The sequence below is a fragment of the Tiliqua scincoides genome, chromosome 4, assembly GCF_035046505.1.
Source record: "Tiliqua scincoides isolate rTilSci1 chromosome 4, rTilSci1.hap2, whole genome shotgun sequence".
NCBI lineage: Eukaryota > Metazoa > Chordata > Lepidosauria > Squamata > Scincidae > Tiliqua > Tiliqua scincoides.
Genome location: NC_089824.1, coordinates 82181651 through 82198983, shown reverse-complemented (window position 1 = coordinate 82198983; position 17333 = coordinate 82181651).

The following is a 17333-nucleotide window of genomic DNA, read 5'->3' as shown; positions in this document are numbered from 1 at the left end:
CAATGCAGATCTACTCAGAAGTGAGTCCCATTATAGTCCATGGGGCTTACACCCAGGTAAGTGTGGACAGGATTGTACCCACACACAGGCATACCCCACGCGCGGCTCCTGCCTTCCCCTCCAGCTCTCCCGCGCACCAACACGCTCTCTCCACGTGGAAGGGGAAAACAGCAGACCAAAGCAGAGGGAGCAGCCCCTGCCCCGTTCGGGAGGCAAAACTCCCGCATTCCTCGCCATTCCTTTCCAGCAGTTGCGATCCAGGAGCTCGCTCGCTCGCTCTCTCACACGCACAGACATTCACTCACACACACACACACTCACAGAGACCCTCAAACTCTCGCCTATCACCCCTCGCCAGCGCCCAGCTACGCAGTCTCCATCCCGCGTTGCGCCTCTCACGCTCACGTTGGGGTTCGAGGAGGAAGAGCGCACGCAGCCACGTTTCTCCGAGTCACCTACACGCCAGGCTGCCTCTTCACACGCGCACAAACGCCGACAGTCGCCTCTGCTACCCGTTCCTTCTCCTCCTCCTCCACCACCTCTCTCTCTCTCTCTCTCTCTCTCTGTCGCTCCAGTCTGTCGAGCAAGAAGGGCGCGCTGTCCCGAGGCCTCCCCCTTCCCCGTCCCCGGGCCATTTGGCCCTGTATCCGTCACTGGCCAAGCCCTCCCGGCCTGCGAGGGGCCCGGCTTCCTCTCCAGCTCTCGTCTCAGGTCCACTTTCTCCAGAGGGAGACCTGCTCTTTTGCTCTCCTGCAGCCAAGTGGCCACACAGGGTTCCTCACCAAAGCTCCCTCCCCTGCCACTCTCTCTCTCTCTCTCTCTCTCTCTTACACACACAAAACCTCTTCTCTCACTCACTCACACAAACACACACACCTGCTCTCACTCACACACACAAAACCTATTCTCTCTCTCATTCACACACACACACACACAACAAAACCTGCTCGCTCTCTCTCCCACAGAGACACACACACACACCCCAGCTTCCTCGTGCCCGCTGTTCCTCAGCCCGCCGGCCTCGCACGCCCAGAGGCAGCCCTTGCTCTTCTGCGCCCTCACGCTCTTCGCACCCAGCGAAGCACAGCCTGGCCGGCCCCCCTGGCGCCGCCCACGCCTGGCCTCTCCACGACTCCGCGGGAAACTCCTCGCGTTCGCCCGCCCACGCTGCCCGGCCGGCCGGCCGGCTGGCTGCTGCCGTCATTCCCGCCCTCCCGCCTGCACACGCGCAGACCCGGGAGAGGGCAGGAGCGCGTGGAAGCCACCCCGGCCGCCGCCCCAGCGCACGGCAGCTCCGCCCAGGCGGCCACCGCGGGCCGCGCTCCAGCCCACAGGCATGACGTTTCTCTCGCCGACGAAGCGTGGGACGAGCCGGGGACTCTCCGACCGGCTGCCTCGCCCTGCGCGCTCCCCCAGACGACAACAGCTCCCGGCACCTGCCCACGCGCGAGCTGGAGACGCCGAGGCGCTTCTGCTCGGCCAGAGACACAAACATGGTCGCGGTGCCTCCTCTGGAAACCGAAACGGGGCTGGCTCCCGAGCAGGCAGGGCCTCCCCACCGGAGTCCGCCGACGGGCGCTGCTGCCAGTGTGAGGCGCCCCAGCACCCACGACCCACATGCTGCCTGCCTGCCTGCCCCACGCGTGGCTTGTGCGTGATGGGGCGCCTCACACTGGAAGCAGTGCTCGTCGAAGGACTCGGTGGGGAGGCTCTGCCTCACCTGCCTCCTTCCCACCGCACGTCCCTGCTCCCAAGTCGGTGTGCCTGGGCTGGGAGCCCTGATTTCCACCCGTGGCTCTGGAAGTGGCGGACTCCAAACGAGGCCACCATCACTGATGGGGAGAAGCAGAACCCAGGCTGCAGGTTCGCTGGACACCTCGTGGCACTGGGTGTGGGCGTTGTTTCTGAGCAAACGCGCCCTGGGTCTGGCGGAGGCAGGGAAATCCGAAGCGTGTTTACTCAGAAGTAAGCCCCATCAAAGCCAACGGGACCTCCCTGATCAGCATGCATGGGACTGCAGTGCGCCAGGCCTTACACAGGGAGAGACACCTTATTGAAACTGGTGGGACTCACTGCCACTGGAAAAGCTACTGAGGTAATGCAGGAGATGAACTTAGGTGGGAATGGAGGCAGAACTAATTCGCCACAGCAGGTGAGCAGAGGGAGATTTTTCTCCCACACACACCCTCGTAAGTGGGCATGAAGGATCTTATTGCAGAAGCAAGCCAAGCATCTTCAGTGGGTGCATCTGTGCTTTGAACACCACCCTCAAGCACACATCTATGGTTAAGGACCAGTGGCAGGTCTGAAGGCATAGGCACCCCAACACCAAGGGGGCATATTATCCATCTGTGGAACCACAAAGCTAAATGCTATAAATACAACAGCACTATGCTTGAGGAAAACTCCTAGAGTGCCTAGTATCCAACAGAGAAGAGGGACTAGAGAGAGGGCTTTGGGGCACCTTAACCTGGGAAGAAAGGAGACGGTTTTCCTATAGGCCTGCAGTCAAATAAATGTATCAGGCATCGATTACAAGTGTGCTGTGGTTGAAGCTTAAAAGTGAATACAGTATGTACGATATTAAACTATAGGTTAAGGAAAGTCATTCACTGCCCTGGAAGAAATAGGTGATAGTAATAGACACACATCCATTATTAAAGGAGACAGACAGGATTGTAACTGCACTGGAGTCTATTCACCCCTGTTGGTCTTCTCCTTTCCTTCCTCTCTTATTCCCCCAACCTGAAGATTGTAAGCACTTGGGGGGCAGACATCTCCCTTTTGCTTATCTTACAGAAATCTGGGTAGATCTTCCTTTCCACATGTGTCCTAGTTCAGGTTATTCTCCAGCATCTTTCTCCACATTTTATTTTCCTAGAGAACTGGGGGTGGTGTTGCTGTGTTGAGTTCCCTTGATCAATTTAACAAGATGCTGGAGAGGACCTAAATCTGCATTTCCTTTCTTCCACTTGTCTCACAGAAGAGATCCCATTTCTGCCTGACAAAAACTTTTGGTAGTCAGCAGCAGGGTCCACTGGAAAGGAAAATCTCCCTTCAACTTGATCCTGACAGCCCAACTGACTCAAGAGTCTCTAATCTAAATGGATCTGGTCCCACTTGAATGCCAGGGCTGCCACTTCGCTGGAGCTGCAGATTTGTCCACCACCCAGGGTGCTTCTTTGGAGCAGACTTGGCCATGTACACAGCCCTGCACATTGATGAGCCTTCTCACTGGCACATTGCCTACCTATGGCATTTACCCTGCAGGTTTAAGAAGATCAAAAGAGCCCTGCTGGATCAGGAGAATGGCCACTCTCTCTTGTACAGCATCCTGGATGTGAAGGCCTCTCCCTGGTCTCCAGCACTGGTAGCCTGTGTGGACCTAGAGTGAAAGTTTACAGCTTCTGAAGGGAGAGGCTCTGCTATCACAGCTATCAACTGGGACTTTGTGTAATCCGCCTTTCAAGCCATCCATTTTGTGATGATGGCCACTGGTTTAGATTCATGTGAAGGTGGTTTCTGGACATCTCCAAGGGATGAAAAGTGATCAGGCTGGACCCAAGCACTGCATGGCCAACTTCAACAGGAAACTTAGATACAAAGTCCTCAAACTCCTTCCTTTTAGAGTGGATCCCATTTAAGACCATGAGAGGACTCCAGAAATAAGTAAGGAGTTGGGGTCCAGTTCTATCCACCTTTCCAGCTCCATTGTGGCCACAATGCAACCCCATGGTAAGGGAACACATGTTCCCATATCTTAAGAAAGCCCCAGTGACTGCCCCCCCCCACAGGATACAATGCACACACCACTGGCACAACTGCACCAGTACTGGAAAATTGGATAGGATTGGGCCCTTAGACGATTCCTACCTACCTTCACTGCTGTTAGGATTGGCCTTGTGGGTTGCAAGCTCCCAGCTTTCCCCTGGTGGGTTAGTAGAGGTCCAAGTGGAGGGCTATTCTAATCACCTGAAGAGATCAAGAGAAATAAAGTTATTAAAAATACTGCAGTTAATGCTTCTGCTAATCTCCAGAAGAACACCAGGGCTGAAGAACACCTTCCATTCTCATGGCCCTCAAATGCCAATGACATTCTGGAGGCATCTCATCAGCCTCCCATGCTTGTGATGGGGGGGGGGGGCGTCACTCCACAGAGGTGACATCTGTTGCCGGCAGCAGAAGCCAGGAAGGGTCTTCTTGCCCCTCAAAGACTCACTGCTTCATGGCCAGAGCACCTGACCACACAGGCTCTATGGCAGGATCATCTGTGAGTCTTGAAAGGCACTCCTTGTCGGATTTGCAGGTCGACAGTGGCTGTCCAGGAAGACTGAGCAGCCTCATCAAAGCAAGTGACTTTGAAGACTCAAATTCAAACGCAGTTATTTACCCCAGTCTGAGCACTGTCTGGTCCAATGTGGGCAGCGATCCAATGCACACTTATTTGGTCCCATGAAACTCAGTGGGATTTACTTCCAAGTAAACATGCATGATAAGAGGGGCTGTTCTCTTGGTCCCAGGGACAGGCTCTATGGAGCTACAGAGTCATGACATTGACTCCACTGCTCGGCCATAGGGTGGGGAATGGGGTGCAAATTTCCAACTGCGCAGAACTTTTCAGGAAGGAAATAGTTCTGAGCCATCTGAAAACTTGTGCCTTTGCCAACTCAGGGCCCAATCCTATCCAATTTTTCAATGCCAGTGTAGCTGTGCCAAAGGGGCATGCACTGCATCCTGTGGTAGGGAAGCAGTCACAGAGGCCTCCTTAAGGTATGGAAGCACTTGTTCCTTTACCTTGGGGCTGGAAAATTGGATAGGACTGGGCCCTCACTTGTCTCCCTGAAAAGTGACCTTCGAATGGTGCATTTCTAAGCATGGTTGTTGCACGAAGTGACTTCTACTGCTTCCATGAGGCTTAAAGTTGCCGCTTGATCTTATGCGCTCCTGGAAATAAACTGCTCTGTTACGTTTGCTAGCAATGCGCAGGATCGCAGCCTTAAGAATCAGTGGCATACCTGGAGGGCAAGGGGGACAAATGCCCCTGGCGCCACTGATAAGAATGGATCTGGCTTGGGTGGGTGAGGCTTGTAGGGGTTTAGGGAGGGAGGGAAGACGTAGATCTTGGCAGAACGGGCCTCTCACAGTGCAGCACTTCAACGCAGGAAGCCCAAGACTGAGCTAAAGCTTATGGGATCGCGCAGGGGGTGACCAGCAAAGAACGAGGCTCGCGGTCTGCCCCCCAAACTAAGCAGCAAACTTCCCCTGCTGAGATGCCGAGGCGAGTGCTCCCCTTGCAGGCTTCGACGTTGCAGGAACCAGGGCAGACCTTTCATCCCACGAGCTGCGCCCATCAGTCCAGCTCGCAGCAGAAACCAAAAAGAGGAAAAGGGTACCGAGAGTGGCCTTTCTAGACATCCTTCCTCTTCTTTCCCCCCCCCCGCCCCGCCCCGCAAGGCCAGCCAGGATCGGCCGGGTTCCCCAGATCACTCAGCCACATGACTCTGGGCTGCTGCCCCAGCCCAGCCCTCCTCTCTCCGCGCAACGCGATCTCGCTGAAGCATGAACGAAGAACTCCATTCATAAAAGGAGCCCTTACTCCTTCCTTACTACGAGCAGAGGAAGGTGGAAGCTCAGCACGCTCCTCTGGGGGGGGGGGGGCACTCAGGCTGCAATCCTACGCACACTTTCCTGGGAGCAAGCCCTGCTGAACTCAGTGGGACTTACTTCTGAGTAGACATGCCTACGATGGAGCTGGCACGCAACCTGTTGGTAGCAGCTCTTTCCGCAGGAGGATTCAGCAGCCCGTTAAGCCGAGCTGCTGCTGAACCCCACTGGTTTACACCAAGTTGAAATCAACGGAACACATTCCTTGGTCAAGCGTGTCCAGCACTATGGCTTGCTTGTCTCCACCATACAGCGCCTGGCACGCTGTGGCGGAAAACACTAGCCATGGCATCATGGGATCGGATCCTGCTCTTTCTCCCTCACCTAGATGCTCATCCCATTTGATGAGGCCCCGAGAGTGACTTGCCCAGGGGAGGCTAGTTCGCTCTAACCATTGCACCCGACTGCCTCTCCTGCGCTGCAATCGCGGGGGCCCCGTTAGCGCCCTCCAAGACGCTCCAACAGTGGCAAATCCACAGGGTCTTCCCTGGCTCTCTGACGCGCAGCTCAGATCCAGAGCACGAAAGGCTGCGTTACTTTGCGCCACGTGGTCTAGAGAGCCTGACTCTTCCCCCAGCTCTGGAGTGGATCTCCTACGCAAAATCCCAGACTGATCCCAGCCCAAGGCTGCAATTCTAGCCACACTTCCCCGGGAGTAAGACCTATAGAGCACCAAGGGACTTACTTCCGAGTAGACATACCCAGGACTGCAGCCCAAGCTCCCCAGCCTTAGCCATCCTATCCCCTCCCCTGCAGAAGCTCGCTTGGGAAAGGAGATGCCCCCTTGGCTCCCCAGCGACCTGGCACGAGAACGAGAAACGTTTGCCTGCATCCCCTCCCCGCCCGAGTCCTCCTCCCCAAAGGGCGAGCTGCTGTGCCCGCCACCCTCTCCCTCCCGCCTGATGCTGGGGCAGGCGGAGGGAGGGCCAAGCAGCCACTCACCTTCCTCTCTCGCTGCTCCAGGGAGGAGGAATACGAGCCCCGCGCCGTTTTCTCCAGAGGAGCGTGGAGAGAAAACAATTCGGATTGGCAACGGCAATAATCACCAAGCGAGAAAGGGGAACTTTCTTTTATGACCCAAGCCGAGAGCCTCCGAGGGGGTGGGGCGCGGGGCGGAGCTTCATCCTCTGGGTTTGGGTGGCCCGGGACAGCGGGCGAGCAATGAGGGTTGGCTGCTGGCTTAAGAGCCCAAGCCAATGCCTGTCTACTCAGAAGTAAGTCCCATTATAGCCAATGGGGCTTACTCCCAGGAAAGTGTGGATAGGATTGCAGCCTAAGAGCACAATCCTATGCCTGTCTACTCAGAAGTAAATCCCATTAGAGTCAATGGGGCTTACTCCCAGGAAGTGTGGGTAGGATTGCAGCCTCAGTGGCCTGGAGAAGACTTGCCCTGAACTTGCCCTAACCAGAGAGACCCCATTCACAAAAGAAAATCCCTGGTCCAGCCGGAATCCCATACGCGGCTCATGTCACCATGCACCGGAGCGCGGATCTCTTGGGTGGGTCTACGAAGCTTCTTCCCCAAGGAGATCATCTCACACACACACACCCCTGCACAAAACGCGCGGTCCAAACGATCAGGTTGTTGGGGGGTGGAGGTTGGGGTGGGGTTCGCAATTTAGGGAGGGTCACAGCATCCGAGGACCCCGGGGGCCAAGCGAAGTCACTTCTCTCACCCACCTCAGGAACGAGAGGTGCCGGGAATGTTCAGTGTGTCTACCCTGGAAGCCCGATCCTCTGCAACCCAGGTGGCTGGTACACACGTGTTTGTTCAACACTCAGTGACAGCGCAATCCCTTATTACCATAAGTGACCGAAACTTCGATTTCCCAAGGATGGGTTCAAACAGAATGACACTCGTCAGTGGAATCCATTCACACGTTCAGCGTCCACCCATCGAAGCTTGCAGTCATCATGCCGTGTAAAGAAATCGTACGATATACACGCACGTGTGAGCCAGCCAGCCCCACTTCGTGTTCACTCAGCAGCAGTGAAAGAAAAGACACGCTATGGCTCTCTGTTCCTGGCTATGACTTTCTATCTTCCAGGACTGAACCCTGACGCTGAGACGACTCTAGGGAAGCCCTATCTTCTTGCCTCCTTGTAAGACTCGTAGTAGGACCGTCTGTGGGCTACTAGTTCCACGTTTCCGGATGAGTTTAGCAGGAAGAAGCCTTTTAGCTCAGGCTGCATCATAATTTTTTCTCTCCTGGTTCGGAATCCCGATTCTTAGTTCCCAGAAATGTACACGATTGAAAGAGCGATGACCTTTCGTGCTTAGGCGCTGCCCGATCACCAACAACGGTTAAAACGGTGCTAGGAAGTTTCGCAGCGGTGTTCAGCGGAGTCTGCAGCGCAGGGTGGGGAGAGAGCCCAGGATTACCCACCCTCCTTCCCCAAGACACGATCCTTCACGTCTGACAAACGGATGAACGTAATCCCACAAGTGTGTCTCGGAAGCGGGAGCAAATCTTCCCAAAAATCAGGCAGCTCCAGAAAGACCGCTCAAGCAAGTTAGCCAAGCTGGAAAAGGCAGCCTTTCCCTTCCACCAGAGGTCACTGCCCCGTTTCACCCGAGCACCTTCTTTTCTAGCCCTGGTGATCAAGCCACAGTCAAACACTCCATCGTTCCCATTGATTCCAGCTCTTCATTCTCGCACTCAAATCTAGCCCGATCCTGTCCAGACCCCCGGCCCGAGCGTCGTGGTCCAAATCCTGATCGGGGCCCCTGGCGGTGCTATTTACGTTTAAAAAGAAAGGGGGACATTAAAAAAATAAAATAAAAGACGGTGGGTGAAACTACTTTTAACGTTACGTGTGCTTTGTCCCAAATTATGGAATGCCCAACTCAACCTAGGAGTGGGCTGTTAGAATAGTTAAACACGGTCCTGTCCAGAGAGGTTAGTTAGAGCACAAGCCTAGGCTGGTCTACTCAGAAGTGGGTTCCGCTGTCTTCAGTGGGGCTTACTCTGAGGAAAAGGTGCATTCGATTGCAGCCTGAGAGTCCAAGTCTATGCCTGTCTACTCAGAAGTAAGTCCCATTATAGTCAGTGGGGCTTACTTCCAGGAAAGTGTGGATAGGGTAGTAGCCTTAAATCCACTCCAGTTTGTCCATGAGATTTGATCTTCAAGGGAGAAGCGCGTTATAGGTCTGGTTTTCATTAAGGGGCAAAAGTATTCTCCAATAACTTGAAATCCTTGGCGCCGCCATAGGTTCTCACCTAGTAGGGGAAGTAGGGGAAGGTGAAGACAAAAATTTTCCCCCTCCCCCCATACTGTCCTCCTCTGCTAACTCGGTGCTTTTTCACAAAGTGCCTTTTTTAACCCATTCAGAGCCCAATCCTATGCCTGTCTACCCGGAAGTAAGTCCCATTATAGTCCATGGAGCTTACTCCCAGGAAAGTGTGGCTAGCTAGGAGGACTGCACTTTGTAACCCCACATTTTTCTCCTGCACTGCCTGGCATCGGTGGCCAAACGCTCCTCTTTCATTTCAACAGAGGGCTTGGGAATACCCCTCGAGCCCACCAAGTCCTTAAAAAGCTGATCAACTGGATTAAGAACAGCTCTTCCCCCCCCCCTCCCTTGCTTGGGTTCCACTTTCTGCTTGCTCCACCTTCGACCAGACTGGACTTCGCGATACCTATCAATGGGGGGGGGGGCTTCCCCCCTCCTTTTAATGATCTCTGCTTCTTATACCCCCAGGGCTTTCTGGGGAGGAACGAGTCAGTCCGTCGCCTGGTCATCTGCATGTATGCAAAATCAGACCCCGCGGTTGACTAGGATTCTTTTTAAGCCAGCCAAACCAACTTTCCCAAAGAGGTCCCAGACATCTGAACTGGCTCTGCAAAAAAGGAGGAGGGAGACACAGGGCAGCGATGCTGACCCATGGCAAGGTCAAGCAACGTGTGTACACACACCCGGGTCTGGGGTCTTGTTTCCAGGACTCCTTAGCTCCACAATTTGTTTTCTAGCACCAAGGTCCACTCCTGGGAGGCCCACAGTGTTAAACTGAGTTTTCTAGAATATGTACAGGGCTAAAAACCTGAGCATAAGCATGTTTACTCATTATAATCAATGGGGCTTACTTCCAAGTAAGTGGGCATTGGATTGTAACCTAATTCCCTTGTCCTTGAGTGGCCACAAGCAGAAACATAGGACCCTGCTTTATGAATCAAGCCATTGGTCCATGCAGCTCAGTGCTCTCTGTCCTGGTTGGTTCTCTTCTAGAGAGATCTCTCCCATCCTTTTAGCTGGAGACACTGGTGGTTGAACCTGGGGCTTTTCATATGCAAAACATGTGCCCTATGCACCCCCCCCCCCACAGTGTCACCTCTGAGAGATGGTTCACTAGTTGCACAAAGCTCACATCCAATGCTTTCTAGGGGAGTCAGTCACAGAAAACACAGATGATATTTTAGCGTTTTAATCTTGGATAAAATTAATGTTTTAATGCAGGGGTGCCCAAACCCCAGCCCTGGGGCCACTTGTGGCCCTCGAGGCCTCTCAATGCAGTCCTCAGTGAGCCCCCAGTCTCCAATGAGCCTCTGGTCATTTGTTGGAGACCACACTGGCCCAACACAACTGCTCTCAGTGTGAGGGCAACTGTTTGACCTTTCATGTGAGCTGTGGGATGAGGGCTCCCTCCACTTTTTGCTGTTTCACATCTGTGATGCAGTAGCAGCAGCAAAGGAAAGGCCAGCCTTGCTTTGTGCAAGGCCTTTTATAGGCCTTGAGCTATTGCAAGACCTTCATTCATTCATTCATTCATTCATTCATATAAGTTCATCTTTAATATATTCATTTATGTAAACTTATGTAAATTAATTCAAATTTTAAATGTAAATTAATTATTTTTCCCCCTGGCCCCCTACACAGTGTCAGAGAGAGGATGTGGCCCTCCTGCCAAAAACTTTGCACACTCCTGTTTTAATGCCTTGTTCTGATCCCCCCCCCCCCTTAATTGTTGGGTTGCATTGTACATTTACTATGGAGCTTTGTAAGCCACCTTGGGCATTTGCTTCAGCATGGGAAAGGGGGGATATAAATTTTTCAAACAATAAATAAACAACAGCTGAATCCTATCCACACATTCCTGGGAGTAAGCCCCATTGACTCGAATGGAACTTACTTCTGAGTAGTTACTTACTTCTGAGTAGTAAGTAGAACTTACTTCTTTTGGGCTGTAAATCTCCAGTCCATCAATTTTATAACTGGATATTTTATTTTCATCCTACCTTTCTTTGCAAATCTCACAGTGGTGCATGTAGGAATTCCCACAGAGTCCTGGTATTGACCCCTGTGAATAGATCCCGATCGGCTTCAACATAACTGATGTCTTGTACCTTTGGTTCAGACCCGGCTACTGGAAAAACCAAAGCATTATTGAATATAATGGGACTTACTTCAGAGTAGACATGCAGAGGATTGGGCTTTGAGTCATGCCATCTGACAGCAGCTACTGCAGCCTGATGCTATCAGCCAGTGCCTGGGAAAATAAGCATTTACTATGATGCCTGCAGTAACAGCTGTGCTAATATGTAGAATCACAACTTGTCCTGTGGCACAGACTTCACAATCTAATCCAGGATTTTGAGCTGGTGCAATTAGTATGAGACAGGGTAGGAATGCTGCTCAAATACTACAAAAGCTACATTCCTATCCACACTTTGCTGGAAATCAGTCCCATGTGACTTACTTCTGAGTTGACAAGCATAGGATTGGGCTCAAAGACTACTTTGGCCTAGCACTGTGCTGTAAGAAACACAAATTCTCTAGGCCAGTTCACTCACCTATACTTATTTATTAGAGGTTGTAGCATCCAGGAAAGACTTGCATCTGGAGATGAATAATCACAGATCAATCCCCACAGACAGAGCCTCCATATCACCTAACATTAATTCAAATGTTGTACTTGCCAGCTTGCCAACAGAAGGGACCTTGTCATAGTATTTGCCCCTAGAAAGGAACAGGTCACACATTCAGGAGAAAGTCATCAGGTGCTGAGAAATCAAATGTTGGGAGATCTAGTGATGTACATGCATGTGCAAATCACCCCTGCACTGTAACTGATTTCAGGGTTTGCACTGGGCAGGTATAACAAACATGCTTGGAATGTTCCGTTATCCCCATTTGAACCCTTTGCAATCTGTTCTCCATCAATTATGTTCTTCCACCTGAACCTACATGAGTTCTAAGATCCTTAGGAAGCTGTTTTTCTTTGAGGTTCCCTGCATTCTCAGGTGAGGTGACCTTGGAAAGGGCCTTCTCTGTTGTGCTGCCCTTAGATGTTCAGCCTTCGATTTATTTCTATGTTAGGGTTTTCATTTGTTTCTATTGAGATCCTACTGGTGGTTTTGCTTTTAGAATTCTTAATAGGGGTGCATAGTACATTCATTTTCAGAATGAATGAAACTTGAACAAATTGAGACCCAATTGGTTTGGGTTCCATTCATCCTGAAATGAACCCTTATTGCAGATGAATAGGTATGAATGGGTATGAACTGGGTTTCCCCCTGCCCAGAAGCCCTTTCATGATCCATTTCCAGCTTTTTGGGTAAAAGCAAAGGTCTATCTTGAACTTGCTTTTCACTCAATGGAGATCCACTATACAGCTGCCACCTGGGGCAGTTATGGGTATTGTATTCAGTTGGTGCCCACACGGAGGCAGCTGTGAATTGCAGCTTCTGGCCTCATTTGTCCTTGTGGTGGCAAAGGAAGAAATACTTTTCTTTTTCCTTTTACTTGGGAAAAAAATTCCTGTGTTCCTTTGCATGGGGATACAAAAGGAATTGTGACCCTCCTAATGGGTCAGAATGCTAATGGTGAAGGGCCCAAATGGGACTAAAACAAATGGCATTGGAACCCATGTTCCCCAAGAACATGCACACACCCCTAATTACGAGCACTGTTATATATGCCTTTAATGAAGTGATTCCCAAACTTTGGGACAGCACTGGGAGCCACTTTTTAAAATTACACCCTATCAGGACCCACCTAGGTATTTCAGACTTTAAAAAAGAAAGAACTAGAAATATGTATTTGTTTGGTTATTTGTAAGTAATAATAACCAGAAAAAAACACCCTCAAACTTTATCTCTCTATAGTTACACAAACTTGCAAGGAGCTGACCTCCTATAGTTTGCTGGACAGTCAGCAGCTAAGCTCTTTGCAGGGTAATTCACAGCTGCAGTATCTGATTTTTCAATAGCCTCAGGGCTTGAGGCAATTAGTTATCTGATCTTTCCATCACCCTTTGGCGACCCACCCAAAATCAGGTTGGGACCCACCAGTGGGTCCCAACCCACAGTTTGGGAACCACTGCTTTAAAGGGTACACTGCTCTGAAAGTATTTGGGCTGCAGAGCATATTATAAATATTCATAACAAATAAAGAAATAAATTTCTATTAGAAATATTTTACTATTCACTTAGACCAGAGGTGGGCAAACATTTTGGCAGGAAGCCCACATCATCTCTCTGATACTGTGTTGGGGGCAGGGAAAGAAAGAATTAATTTACATTTCAAATTTACATGAATGAATATATTAGAGATGGAACTGATATGAATGAATGAATTTTACTGAGCTTATTTATAATACACAGGAGAACTGTAATACAGGCATCTAGAACCACATGAGAGCAATGAACTGTTTGCCACATGCCTCTTGCACAGTGAAAACATACAGACCAAGCCAGAAACACATGGAGACATAAGTTGTTCAGAGGCAATGGGGAGGGGGGGTTAAAATAATGCCCAGGGCAAAGCAGAAAATACATGGAGAGGCCTTGCTCTAAGTCAGCCCACAGCTCACTTCTGGTGGTCCTGATCAGCAGTTGCAGGCCAGTGCGGGCTCCAATAGTCTTTGATGGGCCAGAGGCTCATTGGAGACTGGGGGCTCCCTTGGGCCGGATGGGGGGTCCCCAAGGGCTGCAAATGGCCCCATGGGCCAGGGTTTGCCCACTCCTGACTTAGACAGTGGTGCACGTTGATACTGCCCCATATGAAAGGTAATTGTTCTAAGCAGCTGTCTTAATTGCCATTTATGGGAAATGACAAGCGTTTGCTATCTGGTGCAGACAAACTATCCTGTGTAAGCTCAGCAGTAAAAGTGATGTGCACTAAATAACTAAAGAGCCTACAACTTCTGGACTTTCTGAAAAAAAAAATGTCAAAAACCTCATTGGCTTTAGTAGGAGTGCAGGAAAGCACTTACTACTGCCTTGTAACCACTGTTAACCACTAGCTGTTTATGAGTTGAAGGTCACTCTGAGAGCTTGCCAGGAAAAGTGTTGTTTCTTTTAAACCCAAGTTCTCACGCACGGGGAACTGCTCGTGGAGTTGTGTGTGTAAGACTTCCCCCAGACCTTTTTTCTTAACAAGACTTTTAACCACTGTGCCACAGACCAGAATTCAACAGGTAGAGCTTTTCCTAGTACTACATGTGGAAACCACCCCCATTGAATTGCCAACTGTCAAGGGCATAGCAGTCCTAACAGGAACAGTTTTATCTAAATAAGATTTCTATCCCAGTTTTCTCCCAAGAAGTCCAAGGTGGCCTGTCTGATTCTTCCTCTACTCTCATTGTGATTACCTCACATCAGTGGCATTGCTAGGGAGGTGTGGGCCGCACCAGGTGACGTGCCGGGGGGTGACGCGCCCTGGGGGAGTAATGTGCTAAAATCATGGCTTTAGGAGCTATCCATCATGCCATAAACCGTTGGATGCGGAATTCCCAGCAGAGTGCAATGCAAAAAACAGAATTGAAATAACTCCTTTCCTTCAAAAGTTATGGCCAAAAAACCGGAAAGAAAAAATGCATGGAGCCCTATGGAAAGTGAAAGTGAGCCGTATCGCGCGTTTACTCGTGAGTAGGCATACTTGCCATAGTCCGTGGGAAAGGGCAGGCTGAGAAGAATCCAACGACACCAGAATGGTCCTGATCCAATGAATGCAGCCCTCCAAAAACACCCGAGAAGGTCTCTCCCTCCCAGTTGCGAGTCTATTGAGACAGAAACGGAGCCACGTGGCGGGGTTTACTCGTGAGCAGGCAAACTTGCCTTAGTCCATCTGAAAGGCCAGGCTGACATGACTCCAAGGACACCAGAATGGTCCTGATCCACTGAATGCAGTCTCCAAAAACACAAAAGGGAGGAGGTCCCTCCCTCCCTCTCAGTTGCAGTCTACTGAGCCCTATGGAAAGCGAAGCAGTCTCCCGGTTGCATTTACTCATGAGTAGGCAGATGTGCCTTGGTTGGTGGTCAGGCCAGGCAAAGGGGAATGTGAGGACACCAGAATGGCCCCGATCCATGGAGCTGGAGTGCAACAAATGCTCCAGAAGGCAACCTTCCTCCCCACTAAAAAGGACAAAAAAGAGTCTTGAACTGATAAGGAGAATGTTTTCTATTTTGCACTAGTAAAGCCAGGTGTGTCTTTATCTTGATATGCCTGAAATAGAAGAACTTTAAACTGGGCAATGGGAAGAGCTGGAAATCTCACTGATTCTTTTTGGGGGGTTGTTATTGCAGGCAGACTACAGAGTAAGCTCCGTTGACCACTATGGGACTTACTTCTGAGTAGACATGCATAGGATTGGGCTCACAGGCTGCAATTCCACCCACACTTTCCTGAGAGTAAGCACCATTGACCACAATAGAACTTACTTCAGAGTAGATTCACTTGGTGCAACAGGACTGGCTCCCCCTTATTTAATTATTTCTTCTATTTTAATTTAATTGTTTATAATTATTTATTTTAATGTGCTTGATGATGTCACTTCTGGCCATGACATCACTTCCAATGGTTCCTGGACAGATTGTCATTCTAAAAAGTGTGTCCCGCTGCTAAAAGTTTGAGAACTGCTGCAGTAAGGTGTTAGTAAGTTGACATAGGTGTGTGTGTGTGTGTGTGTGTGTGTGTGTGTGTGTGTGTGAGAGAGAGAGATTCTACAAGTTTTCAAAATCACTTCAATCAGAATTTGGAGGAATAAGACCATCATGTTATATATCAATCAATGCGTAATTTCATGCAGAATGCAATGAAACAAACCACACTGAAATATCTGTATTCTAACAAAAGGTACAGCCAAAGAACCAGTGGGGGCGGGGCGATGGTGCATCACCACACCCACCACCTGGGCGTCGCCCTGCCCACTGCATGGGGTGACGCGCAGGCCTCCCACACCGGGTGACGCAAATCCTAGTGATGCCATTGCCTCACATGACCCAGTATGGCTTTGAAACTCGTTTTTCCAGGCCTAGTTTAACATTCTAATCCAAACACTGAGCTGGCTCAACTTAGAAGTCTTTTGATGATGATTTAATCTTGATTGGATCAGGACATAATGACTGTACAGTTTCATTTTTTCATTGTCTCAAGTGGGGGTTCCAGAGGCAATTTGAAAACCTTATTTTTTATTTTTGCTTCTCCAAGGCCCTTTTCCTAAGAAAGCAGATGCATGTCTTCTCATGCATTTCCCATTTAGTTCAATGGAGCCTACTCCCAGCTAAGTGCCTATAGGGTTGCAGTCTTATGGCATGCAAGACTTCTGGGCCACAGGAGAAGCTGTGCCAGAAGTGGGACACTGCAGAGCACAGGCAAAGGTTCCACACCCTTGCAGGCAGAAGCGTAATTAACAGCCCTTGACCCCCGGGACATTGTGACATCACTTCTGGGTTTGCCCAGAGAAGGAAGCAGTGCTGGCTACAGATGGCTGAAGCCCCTGTTCATTCTCCTATGGGCCCCCCTTGACCCCACTGCCAGAGCCTCCTCCTTCTCCAGAGAACTCAGAAGCCATGGAGGAGATGACGCTGGTGGAGAAAAATAATTGCACCCTCTTTGGCATAGCGCCTGGGGCAGATGCTCCCCTAGTTACGCCTCTGCTTGCAGAGGTATACACAACCCACCCCACAGATCAGCCCTGTGTCATGGCAGTCATAGAAAATTTAGTCTTGAGTGAATCTAGATTTGTTTCACTCAATGTGCACTGGCACATCTAGCTTTTTAGTTGTTCACAGAGAGTTCCTATGGGATTTTAGGCCACATTCAACAGACTTAGAGCCCAATCCCCTGGAGACTACCTAGAGACCCCTAGAGCCAATTCCCCTGGGGACTGGGGATAAGAATAGGCCCTCAGTTTGGCTGTACTTGTAAGAGGTGACTAAACAGCCACCGGGTAGATGGGACTCCTTAGCCTGGGAAGGCAGCTCATCTGAGAGAAGGAAAACTCTGGTCCCAAACCTCCACTGCCTTGTGGCTACATCCAGTTATGGAAAAGGCTTCAGGAGCCAACCTTGAGGCAAAATCCGGAGCCGGAGTCCCTGAGGCAGTTCATGGCTGAACACAGACACGTTCTGGCAACTCCTGCGATGCGCTGGAACCAACCGTACTGGCTTCTGCCTTTCCATTGGACCATTTCAGCGACGTGGAGAGGGGGGATTTGCTGCATGGGTAACAGTCTATCCTCCATATCTACCTTACCCAGGCTTCGCGCACTGGAGAGGACACTGTTCCGGAACCTCTATTTAGAGCGCGATACCATAGTCTTCCGAGACTGAAGGATGCCAACTAGAGCCCAATCCTATCCACACTTTCCTGGGAGTAAGCCCCATTGACACTAATGGGACTTACTTCTGAGTAGACAAGCATAAGATTGGGCTGTTAGCTCTTCCTG